Genomic DNA, 13,341 nt, shown 5'->3' with positions numbered 1-13,341 from the left:
TAATTAGAAAAAAAGGTTTTTAAAATAATAATAAAACCTTGTTGTAATTTACTAATACTATGTGAGTTTATTTTCTTTAATTATTCTATTTTTCTAGAAATGAATTTATATCTGAAAAGTTATTTGGTGATATATGATAAAAATGATAAAAATGATTTTAACAAGTTATCTAATTTAGAAATGCCTTCTTTCAATTCATAAGCTAGTTTGCAAATATTTATTGAAACTTAACTGATTATACAAAGTTTGTAAAACTATTGACTCAACCTATGTACCAGTGGCTCTGCCTAGACACCTGGGAGGCTGAGATTAGAAGGATTACAGTTCCAGACCAGCCCATGCAAAAAAAAGATTGCCAAAGCCCCTGAATAAAAAAAAATGAGCACAGTGTCACCTGTCCATAATCCAAGAGATGGTGGGATTATAAAATGGTGGCATAAAATAGAAGTCTCCCATTCCAGCCTGTCCTGGGCAAAAGGTAAGACTCCATTTCCAAAGCAACCAGAGCAAAATAGCCTGGAGGTATAGCTTAAGTGTTAGAGCATCTGCCTAGCAAGTACTGAGCCCTGAATTCAAACCTCTGTTATGCCAAGAAAGAAAGAACAACAACAAAAACTATTGGCTTACTTAGAAAGCATGAAGGCCAAATAAAATTTTAGAAAGCTGATTTCCTTAATTTAACTGAACAAACTTTTTCTGCACACTATTATGTAGACAAGGAATGATGTTGATGTCTACTGGACTTAAATATAATTGAAAGAGATTTGATTCTTGGGCCCAAGCATGAAATCATAAGACTTGTATCTTCCGTGGCATAACTTTCATGTATCATGTACATGAAATGAGAATTATATTCAGATATTTGTTATTTTCTGTTTTAAACAAAACATATTACAACCAATTCCTGCACATACCTTATCCATTTCTCTTTCTAAACTAAGGAAAATAAAATACAATAATTCTGCTAAAAGTCATCTTACAACTTTCAGATTCAGCTGTTTTCAGATTCATCTCCAACAACCTATGAAAGCACCCAAGGAAATACCATTCTAGACAGCCAGACCCTTGCACAAACCCAGCTGAGATTAAGAGAGACCATCCCAGAAAATGAAGCTGTCCAGAAGACCTGAAGATCCATGAGAAACTAAAAACATCTTTTTTTGCTTTTAGCCATTAAAGTGGATTGTTATAGAGCAGTAGCTAATACAGCTGTATTCATTAAAGCCTATGTTCCTAAATTGAAATGTAGAACTATCATACTGAATTCTTTCCCTAAATTTTAATTCAACAGTTATAAGAAAGTCTATAATTTTTGAATATCTGTTATCAGATTCATCTTTTAGTAAGCTCTTTTAAATATTTTAGTGTTAGACTCTAAGGGAATGTATTCAAAACTAAACATGACAGTTATTTTTATTATAGCTACATAACCATGAATATAGGAAAACAAAAAGATAGTATTTTTCTTACAGTAACTCTAATAAAGATACAGGTAAAATTTTCTTATCTGGAAATGAGTCAAACAAGGCTAAGTCATACAATGATACTTGAATATGTCCATCCCCAAATAATGTGATTTAGAACTTTGTATAGGTGATTGCAGAAAAAACATTGACATTCTTTCAAATTCCATTTTCTCACTACCATAATTGATTATTTTCTCTTTCCCTTGCTCAAGAGAATCTCTTATTGTGAAACAGTTCTCAATATATTGATTTTATTCTTAGAGATGAGTATGTCTCATAGAATTGTTCTTACTTATACACTTTTCTGACCCTGAATAACTAGATTGATAGTAAAAGAAGTAAACTATTCCAGGAGTAAATTTCGCCTTTCATTAAATAACTAAAAATATGCCTATAGTGATATATACTTAAATTTCACCTATTGATATTTTAAAAGAGCCTTAAAACCCTTAATCACAGCATAACTACCTAATTATTATATAGAGGCCTACTTTCTTTATTGAATAAAAACAATTGGACTCAAATTGTGAATAAATTTACAAATCTTTAAAAAAATAATTAGGAAAGCTGTGGATACCCTAGGTTTTCCTCCATTCCAAAGTTGCATTCTAGAGTTGTTAGTATGGGCTTGATAATCTTGGGAAAGAAGATGAGGTGGATTTCTGCAATGGACAACATTAAGACTGTGTTTCACATGTGTACACAAAAGCAATGCTAGGAATATTTCTGTATATCTATCCTTAATTCAACTATCAAAAACACTTTGCCTTCCTTATTATGCTTGCCTCTTTTCTTCAACAAAATTAGTGATAAGGGCAGAACAGGACCTGCCTGGAACTGAGGGGAGAAGTAGGGAGAGGGTTGGAAATCGGGGTAGGGGGCAGAAATGACCCAAACAATGTATGTACATGTGATTAAATGAATAAAAAAAACTTTACAAAGCCTAGACTGAATTAATAAGGAACACAAAAAGTTCTGCAGGAACATCCTTGAAAGAGCCAGAAACTTCTAAACAGGTAAAAAATAGAAATATGAATAAAAGCTGTGTTTCAGTGGAGGGGTAGAGAGTCCATGTATTTCAGAATGGTAATTGCCTAACACAGTATTTGGCCCTCACAGTCTGTCATATGACTGGTGTGGTGAGTATTACAGCAATTTATCTGGGTCAAAGTATTGAGTAAAAACTCATCAAAATGCAAATATATTACTTGAGAAAGGTGACACATTAAGTCACAGTACATATTCATAATTTAATATGTATTATGCTGTCCTAAGTTTCTCATAATGGATCTGTTGACACAGCTCTTGAAGATATATTCACTCGCATTTTTACAATAGACTTCTTAAACTCAAGATGGTTCTATTCAATTTTGATCTCCATTCTCTGTGTAGAGTTTTCCAGAATTTTTCTCATCTTTGTAAATGACATTAAAATCCACATAACATTTTTCACAAAAGAACCTGGAAGTCTAATTTCATTCCTTTATCTTTTCCACATATCTAAAGCAGTGGGAAACCTTTGGACTATTTTCTTATTAGTACTCTGATGAAAAAGAAGGAATATGATTCAGCAGTGTATTTGTCCCATTCACTTTGTTCAATGGTCATCTACTTATTCCCTTAACAAACATCTAAGTGCTATATATTTCATGCTATGTAGTGTGCTTCAGAGTAGAACTGGAACATTGCACCATATGTGGGAACAACATATAATATAATAGTTTGCATTTTAGGACAAATTGACTGCTATTTTTATGGCAATATATATTGAATGGTTTAAGAACACAAACTGTTACAATAATCCCTAAAAGGTTGACAATGGTTCACATTATGGCAGTGGTAATAGAAGATGAGATAGATTTAAGAAAAAGTTAAAACAAAATATTAGCAGATTTTACAAGTGAGAAAGAGGTAATTTTCAGTGGAATAAAGTGAGCAAAGAGAGGTTATTAACCTTTGCATTTTATCAGACCCTTAAGAGCTTGAAAGGCAAAGGTTCTATAAAATTGCATGCTTTGTCAAATCAAGGTGCTTCCACTACACTACCAAAGGGAATTAAAAAAGAAATCTGCTTCTCTAGTCATTTGCAGTTGCTCTTGCCCTTGTCTCAGAGCCCCATAGACTTCTCCCTAAAGCAGAGCTGCTCTGGCACTGATAGAGAACTCCCAGGTACATAACTGTCAGATACTGTGGTTCTAAAGAAGACAGGTAAGAACACCCATCCCAGTTCTGCTACTGTTCTTTGTTCTTCTTAGTATAATTGTCATTAGAGTAAAGAAGAAAAGAGGTATCTGAATATTTTTCATCTCTTTCACAGCTTGTATTTTATATTCTATGCTTGTTCTTTCTGAAAAAAGACCAAAAAGTAGCTATTTATTTTATAATTTGCTCTTGGGATGAATTCTAACTAAAGAATCTAAGACAAATTAGGTTTTATATTTACCATCTCCAAGATAGAAAATTACATAATCACTGTGTTGAAATATGAGCATATTTAAAAGCATATTTTAATATCTTTTTCTTTTTCTGAGAGGGTGTTGGGGATTAAGCTTGGACATTAGGCAAATTAAGGACATATTCTTCCACTAGCTCAGACTTCAGCCTGTTATTTTTATGAAGGCCAACTTTCTTTTTGAGAGTAGACATGAACTCTCAATGTCTTACTTGAGATATAAATTATTAACAATTTTTAAATAAGAAATTCTTTTAATGTATAAAATCTTACTATCATAATGGCTAGTTCAATTTCTGATTAAGGAATTATTTGAATCAAAATCCTTCTTAATTCAGATGCAAAATTTCTTGCCTATTTTGCCTATAAATTCTCACACATAATTCCTAAATAATTCCGAATGAATATGTATTTCTAAGTATAGTTTGAAGAAACTAATGTTGGAAAATTCAAATCATGTGTAAGTGGTAAAACTTTGACAACATTATTTCATTTTAGAGTATGCTGGGAAAAGTTTCATTTTTTTTTGTCAGAGTAGTGATTGAACCAGAGGGCCTCTGCTTGCCAACTTTGAGCTCTTTTATTTTGTATTTTGTTTTTGGACTCTTGTTAATTTTCTGAACAGACGTGCACCACCATGCCTGGCAAAATACTTTGTTTTATCTAATTTAACTGTTTCTTTTGAATAGGACAATAGGTTATTCAAATAGATCTAGAGTGTGTCTAAATCTGTCAAGATCTTAAGTAAAGGATTTCCAAATGTTTTCAGTTGATTAAAATGAAACTGTAGGTTTGATATTTCAGTATTATATCAAAACCTATGATTGGCATTTCTTATCATGTAGATACTAAAATATCTTTTCTTATAATGCAGTTGAAATTACAACTTGAGTTTTAGAATTCATAAGACTTATAAACCATTTTGATACTTTAATTTATCTATTTGTTTTGTAGTATTAGGGATTGAACTAAAGAAGAAACTTGCTAGACAAGCACTATACCTCTTGAGCCACATCCCAGTCCAATATTTGGAGGTACCTCATTTGAATTCAGGTCTTGTGGTTTCTAAGTCTTGGTACTTATGTTTTTCAAATGCTTCATTAAGGTAATTAATTTTATTATTCAATAGAAAATGACTAGTATAGGTAGTATAAAAGTGAATTAAAATAGCAAAAGTATAGATTGTGAGCACTCTGGGTCATATGTGGACTCAGGCTGATTTTTACTTAATTTCAATTAAAAATCAAATAGCATTAAGATTATCTAGATGAGCTTTTTTTGCCATTTGAATTTCTTCTTTTGAGAAAGTTTCATTAAATTCGGTTGCCCATTTTTTAAATGGTTCATTGATTTTAGGAGGGTTTAGTTTCTTAAGTTCCCTGTATATTGTGGTTATCAGTCCCTTGTCTGATGTATAGCAGCCAAATATTTTCTCCCACTCTGTGGGTGGTCTCTTCAATTTAGAGACCATTTCTTTTGTTGTGCAGAAGCCTTTTAATTTTATGAAGTCCCATTTGTCCCTCCTTTCTCTTAGTTGCTGGGCTGCTGGGTTCTATTGAGGCAGTCAGTCCTTGCCTATACCTATTACTTCCAGAGTGTTTCCTGCTCCTTCCTGTAGTAACTTCAGAGTTTTGGGTCTGATATTTAGGTCCTTGATCCATTTTTAGTTGATACAAGTACAGGGTGATAGACATGGCTCTAGTTTCAGTTTCTTGCAGATGTGTAACCACTTTTCCCAGCAACATTTGTTGAAGAGGCTGTCTTTTCTCCATCGTATGTTTTTGGCACCTTTGTCAAAAATGAGGTGGGTATAGTTGTGTAGGTTCATATTTGGACCTTTTTTTCTGTTCCACTGGTCTTCATATCTGTTTTTATGCCAGTACCATATTGTATTTATTGCTATTGCTTTGAAATATAGTTTGAAGTCAGATATTGTGATACGTCCAGCATTGCTCTTTTTGATGAGTATTGCATTGGCTATTCTTGGTCTCTTGTGTTTCCAATGAACTTTAGAGTAGATTTTTCAATCTCTGTGATGAAAGTCATTGGGATTTTGATGGGAATTGCATTAAATATGTAGATTGCTTTCTGTAGTATAGCCATTTTTACTATGTTGAGTCTACCAATCCATGAGCATAGGAGATCTTTCCGTCTTCTGTAGTCTTCCTCGATCTCTTTCTTCAGGAGTTTGTAATTCTCCTTGTAGAGGTCATTCACATTTTTTGTTAAATTTACTTCTAGGTATTTGATTTTTTTTTTTTTTGAGGCTATTGTGAATGGAATTGTTTCCATATATTCCTTCTCAGTTTGTTCATTGTTGGTATATAGAAAAGTTAATGATTTTTGTAGGTTGATTTTGTATCCTGCCACCTTACTGTAGTTGTTTATGGTGTCTAAGAGTTTTTGGGTAGAGTTTTTTGGTCTTTAAGGTATAGGATCATATCATCTGCAAATAAAGATATTTTGAAGTTTCTTTACCTATTTATTCCTTTTAGTTCTTCTTCTTGCCTAATTGCTCTGGCTAGAAATTCCCATGGCAAAAGAGCATATGAAAAAATGCTCACCATCTCTAGCCATAAAGGAAATGCAAATCAAAACTACACTAAGATTCCACCTTATCCCTGTTAGAATAGCCATCAACCAAAACACCACCAATAACATGTGTTGGCAAGGATGTGGGGAAAAAGGAATTCTAATCCACTACTGGTGGGAATGCAAGCTGGTACAACCACTCTGGAAAAAAATTTGGAGACTTCTTAAAAATCTAAGCATAGAGTTGCCATATGATCCAGTAATCCCACTCTTGGGGATATACCCAAAGGAGTGCAACACAGGTTACTCGAGAGTCACCTGCACACCCATGTATATTGCAATGCTATTCACAATAGCCAAGTTATGCTCCATTATTGATGCTCCACTATTGATGAATGGATCAAGAAAATGTAGTACTTGTACACAATGGAATTTCACTCAGCCATGAGGAAGAGTGAAATCTTCATTTGCAGGTAAATGGATGGAGCTAGAGAACATCATTCTGAGGGAGGTCAGCCAGGTTCAGAAGATCAAAAATCGTATGTTCTCCCTCATATGCAAACTTCAGATGTACGGCAAATGCAACAATGTGGTTGGACTTGGATCACATGACAAGGGGAGAGCACATATGTGTAAAATAGAAATAGGTAGAAAACCCAAAACATGAAAGTGTTTGGTGTCCCCACTCCAGAGGAGCTAATACAGAAGATACCTTAAAGCTACAGAGTTTATCATGAGAAGGGAATCAGTAACCAGGGTAAAAATCAGTTAGAGATGAATCAACATGGGTCATAACACGTGTACACAAAAGCAATGCTAGGAATATTTCTGGATAGCTATCTTTAACTCAATTAACAAAAACACTTTGTCTTCCTTATTCTGCTTGTCTCTTTCTTTCAACAAAACTAGTGATAAAGGCAGAACAGGACCTGCCTGGAACTGAGGGGGGAAGGAGGGAGAGGATGGGGGAGGGGGGCAGGGAGGAGAAATGACCCAAACAATATATGCACATGTTAATAAATGGGTAATAATAATACAATAAAGGATATCTAGATGAAGGTTCTGCAAGATTTGGAATATGGAAATAAGTCATCATAATGCATGTGTGAGAATATGTTATCTGTATCAATATAGATCCTATTTGTACACTATGTGTATAATTTTAGAATTTTAATAGAAATTAAGTCTCCAAAAATAAGTAGGCTAAGGTTTTCTCTTCATCTTTGCTTGTGCAATGCCTACATTTTCCATAAAATACACTCCATCAATGTGTGCACTTTAGTTTTGTAAATACAATAATTGGGTGCTTTGTCCTCTCTATAAGTCAAGTAGGAAGTTATTAATATCAAAAGACCTGCCTATTCTTACAAATAGACACCATCACTACTGGCCTGTCAGAGTGTCTAAAATTTCATGTATAATTTAGGGTATTTGTCCTTGGAGGCTCTTTTAAGGTAAACATATTAACTTAGATAGACAATGCCAAAAGCTATTATTTTGTAAATTATAATGAAACATACAAATGTAAGCTATCATTAGCACTCAAATCATATCTTGCAATTGACTGTATCAGGCTTTCACTCAAAAATTAGATATTTAAAATTTAAAATATCAAAATAATTCTTTTAGTCATCTAAAATGTGTTAAGAAAAGAAATTCTACTTAATAATGTGAAAACCATTAGTAATTCTGGATGCCATACATATTTTGAAGAAAACAACACCATTTACAATGTAGTAAAATAAATATCATGCCAATAAAATTTAGTTCATATATTTTTGTAACTTTTCTAGTAGTATTTCAATGTATCATATTTTATCATTTCTACATTTACTTACATGTGTATACATTATTTGGTCCACCTCTCCTCACCTCTAGGCAGAACCTGTTCCACCCTCTTGTTTTCCTATTTTGTATAAGAAAAAAGATATAAAAGATAATAAGAAAAACATGCTGTTTTTGCTAGTTTGAGATAAAGATAGCTATACAAGGAGATTTGCTGTTTGTTTTCCATGCACATATGTATTACAACCCACATTGGGTCATCGCTACCAGACCACTTCACTACTTCCTAGTCCTCTTCCCATCGTGGCCTCTGACAGTTTAAGATTAATATATCCATTCCTATATGTGAGTACATCAACCACATCTAAGTTTTTGGTTTCTTTCCCTTTCCCTATTCCTCTAGTGTGCAGTCTGCCCGTAGTGTGGGACCCATGTCCAATAATATTACTGTATTTGTTTTAGGTCTATAATCCGCATATCAGGGAGAACATATGATTTTTTGGCCTTCTCAGCCTGACTAACTTCACTTAAGATGATGATTGATCCATTTACCTACGAATGACAAAATTTCATTCTTCTTCGTGGCTGAATAAAATTCCATTGTGTATAAGTACCACATTTTCTTAATCCATTTGTTGGTAGTGGGGCATCTTGGCTGTTTCCATGTCTTAGCTATTATAATTAGTGCTTCAATAAACCTGGGTATATGCATGGCTTTTTAATAACCTGAGTCACATTCTTTTGGGTATCTCCCTAGGAGTGGTATTGCTGGATCATATGGCAGATCTATTTTTAGTTTTTTAAGAAGCCTTCATATTGTTTTCCATAGTGTTGTACTAGCCTACATTCCACCAGTAGTGTATGAGGGTTCCTTTTTGCCCTGCATCCTCTCCAAAATTTGTTGGTGGTGATGTTCTTAAAGGTAGCTATTCTAACAGGAGTGAGGTGGAAGCCTAGTGTGGTTTTGAGTTGCATTTCCTTTATGGCCAGGGCTGGTGAGCATTTTCATATGTGTTTTTTTAGGCATTTAGACTTATTCCTTTGAAAAAGTTCTGCTTGGTTCGGTGGCCCATTTCTCTACTGGGTTTGGGGGAGTTTAATTTTTTGAGCTCCATTTATATTCTGATCATAGGTTCCTTGTCTAATGTATAAGCTAGTAAAGATATTCTTCAGTTCTGTATGTGGCCTTTTCAATTTAGAGATCATTTCTTTTGTTGTGCAGAAGCTTTTTAATTTCATATAGTCCCATTTGTCAATCTTTTCTATTAGTTGCTGAGCTGCTTCAGTTCTACAGAAGTCCTTGCCTATACCGATTGTTTTCAGTGTATACCCTGCTATTTTCTGTACTAGCTTCAAGGTTTCAGATCTGATATTAACGTCCTTAATCTACTTTCAATTGATACTAGTACAGGACGACAGGCATGAATCTAGTTTCAGTTTTTTGCAGGCTGATAAACATTTCTCCCAACAACATTTGTTGAAGAGGCTGTCTTTTCTCCATCATTTGTTTTTGCACCTTTGTCAAAGATTAGGTGAGTGTAGCCACATAGATTCATGTCTGTGTCCTCTATTCTGTTCCACTGGTCTTCATGTCAGTTTTTGTGCCAGTACTGTGCTGTTTTTATTGTTATGGCTCTGTAGTATAGGTTGAAGTTTGGTGTTATGATACCTCCAGCATTGCTGTTTTTACTCAGTATTTCCTTGGTTATTCATGGTCTTTTGCACTTCCAAATGAACTTTAAGGTAGATTTTTCAATCTCTGTTTAGAATATCATTGGGATTTTGATGAGAATTGCATTGAATATGTAGATTGCTTTGGGTAGTATAGCCATTTTTATTATGTTGATTCTGCCAATCCATGAGCATGGGAGATATTAACACCTTCTGTAGTCTTCTTTGGTCTTTTTCTTCAGTGATTTGTAGTTCTCCTTATAGAGGTTATTGAAATCCTTTGTTAAGTTTATTCCTACGTATTTGATCTTTTTGGAGGCTATTGTAAGTGGAATTGTTTTCCTACACTTTTTCTCAATTTGCTCATTGTTGGTGTATAGAAAGGCTACTGATTTTTGCAAGTTGATTTTGTATCCTGCTACTTTGCTGAAGCTGTTTATGATTTCTAGGGGTTTTTAGGTAGAGTTTGTTGGGTCTTTAAGGTATAAGATCATGTCAATTGTCAATAGGGATAATTTGATCATTTCTTTACCTATTTGTATTCCTTTTATTTCTTCTTGTTGTCTTATTGGTCTGTCTAAGAATTCCAGGACTATGTTGAGTAGGAGTGCACCTTTGTCTCATTTCTGACTGTAAGGGAAATGGTTTCAGTTTTTCCCCATTAAGTATGATGTTGGCTATAGGTTTAATGTATCATATTTTAATTAGGGGAGAATTTTTTTAGGTACCAAATTATGTTTGTATTTTCCTCTGAATTTTACAGATAAATGTCATAGCAATGTGCTAAAAGTGCATTTTACATGATATATTCTTATTAATTAAAGACATTCAGCAATCACAAGCTTTCACCATGTCAAAGATTTTTATGCAGTGAATAATATGATCTCTTAGGCAGTAGTTCTGTGTAGAGTTTCATTGATAATACATTTCAGAAATTGTAATGGAAAATGAACAAAGAAAATTCCATCGTCATCTCTTGGGTATTGTACAATGCAAATTTTATCAATTCTTTTCTGAGGCAAAACACAAACCTCTCACCTATTAAACATGATAAATGAACATAAAAGATACATTGGAGTCCAAAGACAAAATGAAAGAGATAACATTACACACTGGGAAGTCCAAACACAATGGAAGAACTTGAATTATTTTTAGTCTGTTATTGCTGAGCAACAAAAGAACTATGACTGACATTGCAAATTCATCACACTTGTTCACTCTATTTGTACTCTCTGTTTGAGAAAATGTATTACTTGATGTACTGAACTGATTTAATACCTCTACAGTGGTAAAATTCTATATATCAAGTTCATTTTTTTCTATTAATATTTAATATAAAATTCAACTGATGCTTTCTAAAAAATCAAAAGTTAAAAAAAAAGAAAAATTATATCTAAATTACAAAAAAGTGTGAGAAATCACAATTATATGGGAAAAAAATTGGTTGTACAAATACAGCTGTGAGCCCAAGGAGAGAGGTGACATGTTTGCTTTAGAAATTCAGACTAATAAGTCTCTAAAGTTTCTATAATTCTAAATTTCAGGAAAGTATATGCCATAATTTTGTCTTCTCATCTCAATAGACTTGTAGAAGGTAATGTTCTTATTTTAAACAGAATTACAGACTTTACATCCCAATCTGACCTTTCAATACAGAATAGAAAATATGCTAGATAAGATTTTAAAATTCTCTTCAAAAAATGGATGATGCTAGAAAATAAGGAAATAATAAAAACCCCTAAGTCTATAAGAAATGAAATTCAAGAAACATAAGAAAGCACTAAGCTGCTCTGAAAACATCAGCTAACCTTTATTGATCAAAGGTGGCCTGGAATTTTATATAACTCTGCTCCATAAATGGGGTAAACTTGAATAAGAGGTTGAATCAAAATGATTTTCATGCCTTTTGGGGTTTTCCAAATAAAAGAAACATCTGAATCCTGGAATTTGTAAATAGATTGTCCTCTTTGATATTGGTGGAGGGCCTCAGTAAAACACAAGGCAAAGGGAAGATGAATCCTCGAGTTTTGCCTCTTGCTGGTTTGCTTGAGTTAGGGCATCTCATCTTACTGTCTATGCCCTTCAAATTGGAATTTACACCACTGGCTCCCCTTGTTCTCAGATCTTCAGATTTGGGCTGAATTATAACACTGAATTTTTTTGGTCTCCAACTCATGGATGGTAGATTGTGGGACTTTTCATCCTTAATAATCTCTTGGGCCAATTCTTCACATTTAAGTTTCTTTCTCTCTCTCTCTCTCCCTCTCCCCCTCTTCTTTGTGTCTTTCAGTCTCTTTATATATTCATACAATATGAATACATAACTACATACATATACAGATATATCTGTGTATATATAAATATAATATATACATTTCATGGCATATTTATTTAGAAAACTTTGATTAATATAAAATGTTCATATATGTTTCCTATATAAAAATTCATATAACATATGAATATATGTTATAGAATACTTTTGCAACTGTGTAAGCAAAACTGAAAATACAATTAACTATGAGAAAGTTTGATGAAAACTATCTAGAATTAAAAACACAGATTTAAACATATGAAAGATAATTATAAAGAATTTTTAGAAGTAGGCAGGCACTGATGGTTCACACCTGTAATCCTAGTTACTTAGGAGGCAGGGATCAGGAGGATCCAGTTCAAAGACAATCCAGGCAAATACTTCATGAGACCCTTTCTCAAAAAAAAGAAAAAAAAATCCATCAAAAAAAAGGGCTGGTGGAGTGCCTCAAGATGTAGGACCTGAGTTCAAACCCTAGTAAGACAAAAAGAAAAAGAAAATTCAGAGTTGATAAGATCTATTAAGCTATGAAATAAAATTTATTCTATGCAGGACAAATAAATAAAAGAAACCCACATGGATACATGATAGTAATATTGATAAAAACAATGACAAATTCTTAAAGGAAAGAGGAGTAGGAGGAAGCTACATCATTTAAAAAGAACCTTAAAATGACTGAGTTAGATGGAGAGTTTGTCAACAGTAACATTGAAAGGTAGAAAAGCACAAGGCTACATGAAAAAACCATCATATAAAAATCATACTATATACCTAAGAAAATTTTAATCAGTATTGTAAAACACTGAGATATATTCTAGTGACACTACTAGGAAATATCAATATCTTGGATATTCAGGCAGAGTCATTTTAAAAAGGCCAAAGATTAGGTTGGCATTGGAATTCTCAAATGAGCATAAAAACTTTTAAAAGTGAATTCAAAAGGAGAAGGTAAATCAAAGACTGCATGTTCAGTCAAACTCTCCTGTAAAAGTGTAATGGCCATGAATAATTTTGAAAATGCAAGAACTCAGGGATTTTTGCTTCAATAAGTACTTCTTAAGAAAGTCTTAGAAAATTGCTTTTGCGCAACCAAAAAATCATTTGAGAAGCTTCAACATAAAGTT

The sequence above is a fragment of the Castor canadensis genome, chromosome 5 (genome assembly GCF_047511655.1).
Source record: "Castor canadensis chromosome 5, mCasCan1.hap1v2, whole genome shotgun sequence".
Lineage (NCBI taxonomy): Eukaryota > Metazoa > Chordata > Mammalia > Rodentia > Castoridae > Castor > Castor canadensis.
Note: the sequence above shows the minus strand (reverse complement) of the source record.